The 3141-nt window shown below is 41.8% G+C and overlaps 1 pseudogene; it reads left to right on the top strand.

The window, feature by feature from the left end:
• The first annotated feature begins 759 nt into the window (after positions 1-759).
• On the top strand, positions 760-3039 carry LOC146450428 (uncharacterized; annotated as a pseudogene).
• Positions 3040-3141: the final 102 nt, after the last annotated feature.

Here is a 3141-nt window from a genome sequence, read left to right as displayed (position 1 = left end):
GCTTTGATCAGCTTTTTACTGGTTTTATACATTGTTTTTTCTGAATGACGTCATAACAATGTCGGCATGGCGTCAGCAAAATATTTTAATGCGCACTCGTCGTGTTGCGTCGGGGGGCTGATCAAACAAACGTAGCATGTTGCGACAATGGCCACGATGGGTAGTCAAACAAGTGCAACATAGTTAAATTTGTTTCCGCGGTTTGTCCATTTAGGCCTGGAAAACCTGGATGTTGATCACACTGATACCCAATGAGTTTTCCAACTCTACATCATTTTCTCCCTTCTCCTTGGAGTGGTATTCTTTGCTAATAACACGCGTGTTGTTCGAAAGTCAATAAACACCTCCGTTACTTTTTTGGTCCACCGCTTCGCAGATTTAGCCGACTGTGACCATTCAGGCTAAACTATAGAATGCAGGGCCACTTTTCCACTATCAAATTCAAGTGGCTCGTTGGTCAAATAGAACAAGTATTATTCAAGCGATTAACGAGTCGCCTCAGTTATACCACTCAGAATGTGGCCCTGTATTCTTATAGTTGCTCCATGATTTGTTACCCTTGTCCATTTTCCGTTTCTTTGTGCCTGAACTGTCTGAGTTTCAGGGTGTCCCAGAAATTTCAGTTATTTCACTGAAGTCCTGCTGTCCGGCATACTTGAATCAAGGGAGTGGTGGCCATTCTTGACCCCAGAGCCCTTCCCTTTTGCGTATGACTGACGGCCGGAAGGAAAACCCTGGAGACGATTCCTTGTTCTTTGCTTTTGCACATGACTGACAGCAGGATAGCCTCACACGCAGACGTCCTTAGGAGTTCGTCCCACGAGGAAACGCGTGACGAACCCCTAAGGATGTCTGCGTGGGAGGCTAACAGCAGGAAGAAGCTCTGGGAAACTCCATTCCCGACTCCTAATCCTTTGACTTGACTACGCAGGACCCAAAGGCTCTGAGAAACTCTGCGCAACCGTACGAAAACCTGGCTATTGGGTCTCAGGGTGCATGCTCATCAGAACCAACAAAAATGGCAGAGCTGCCTCAGGTGACAGAGGAAAAGAATTTCGTGAAAAAACATTTGAATTTTTGGAAGAAACCAGAAGGGAGGATGATCACGGAAGCCTTGGTTACAGAAAAAAGGATGTGTTTACTCGCAGAGCTCGTAAAATTGCTTATTTTAGAAAAGACAAAGGTCTCTCAAGATACTATCTTAGTATCAAAGGATGTAACAAGCTTGTATACAAATATACCACAGGAGGAGGGAATTACAACAGTATGCAAAGCATACGAGGCATTCCACGACAATAAACCTCCTATACCGTCATACTACCTCAAAGAAATGCTTAAACTTATCCTTCAGGAAAATTCATTCCAATTTGTTGGAAAAAATATACCTTCAGACCCATGGAACTGCAATGGGTACAAAAATGGCCGTTGCATTTGCAAACATCTTTATGGCTGATATTGAAACGAAAATGATAAGTCAAAGCAAAACAAAACCAATAGAATGGAAACGTTTTATTGATGACATTTTCTCACTGTGGGATAGTGACAAAAAGGAAATTAACCTGTTCATTGAACAAGCTAACAAATTCCATCCTACTATTAAATTTACGGCCGAAATTTCAGAGAACGAGACAAGTTTTCTCGACACAATAATTTTTAAAGGAGAACGTTTCAGAAATGAATCGATCCTTGACATCCGTACGCATTACAAGCCTACTGAAACCTTTCAGTGTACACATTTTACCTCGAGCCATCCCTTGGGTGTGAAAAGAGGTTTTATTAAAGGCGAAGCACTCAGACTACTGAGAACAAATTCTTCTGAAACAACGTTCAAAGAAAGTATCTCCAAATTTAAATCGCGCCTCATAGCGCGCGGATACCCCCATAAGATGATACAGACAACGTTAGCAGAAGTCAACTTCGCCGGAAGACAGTCGGCTCTACAGCAAAAGAAAAAAACTCGTAAACAAATCTTGCCTTTTGCTACAACGTACCACCCATCGGTGCGTAACCTTAAAAATATATTGATGCAAAACTGGAAGTTCATACAAAATCAGCCTTTGCTGAAAAACATTAAAAAATCCGCCAATTATATCCTACAAGAGAGGACAATCTCTTAAGGCCATGCTCGTTAGGGCAAAAATATAAAGGCAGCGTTCATAAAAATGTACACCACATAACGAAATGAGCCGTGAAGGCCTGTCATTTCTATTATTATCACTTTTTGGGGCCCACAGTTTTAGCTAAAACTGTGGGCCCCAAAAATTGTGTCACGCACAAAATATGTAACACCTTGCACACCTTTTCGCCTGTTTCCTACATGTAAATCCGCTAGCGTGGGTGCGGTTTTACGTAATGTAAAATTTATTTTAGTCTTTTATGTAGTTATATATACAGGTTACTTAGGTTGTATTATAAAACTCCCTGACGAAGTGTGCGTTAGTCGCACGAAACGCCTAGGAGAAAATAAATCGTTTTACAACTGTAAGAGTTCGCAGACGTGCTGCTCACTAGTTTTATCTAAAAAATTCAGCAAGCTGCAAATATAGGATAAACATGGTCACTTGGTCATATCTCTCTCATTTCTCGGCAGGCCCGTAGCAAGGCTAAAACAACTGGGGGGGCCGAGCAAACTGGTCAAACAAAACTACTCCCCAGTCACTAAAAAATCCCCGACTAATTAGGGAGTTTAAAATTAAACGAGAACGTCAAAACTGACAGCAGTAGATTTAATCCAGTAAGCAAAACAATAACTTTGGCCCTTGGGAGGACATTTCTGTGGCTTTCCTGAAAATGCCCGAACTTGTAATAAACTAAGGACATTTATATTGCTATCAATAGTAAGTAAGCAAGCAAGCAAGCGAGCGAGCGAGCGAGCAAGCAAGCAAGCAAGCAAGTAAGCAAGTAAGTAAGATCCTTTATTTAAACACGCTCAACGGAATAAAAGCATTACATGCTTTGTAACCTTGTTACCTTGTGGCCAGCGGTTGGTCGCCAGGAGAGACTCTGGGGTACTGGAAATTTATTACCGCCTACTGGAAGCTGTTACGCAGCTAAAACAGAGCAGCCAATCAAAAAATTTAAATTTTTTCGATTCTCTCCTTCCCGCTGACCAAAAAGCCTGAGGGCTCTGGTTACGACATT

The sequence above is a fragment of the Pavona decussata genome, unplaced genomic scaffold (genome assembly GCF_977016875.1).
Source record: "Pavona decussata unplaced genomic scaffold, jaPavDecu1.1 SCAFFOLD_468, whole genome shotgun sequence".
In the NCBI taxonomy this organism is placed as follows: domain Eukaryota; kingdom Metazoa; phylum Cnidaria; class Anthozoa; order Scleractinia; family Agariciidae; genus Pavona; species Pavona decussata.
The sequence above is the reverse complement of the archived record's forward strand: the minus strand, read 5'-3'. Positions and strand labels throughout refer to the sequence as shown.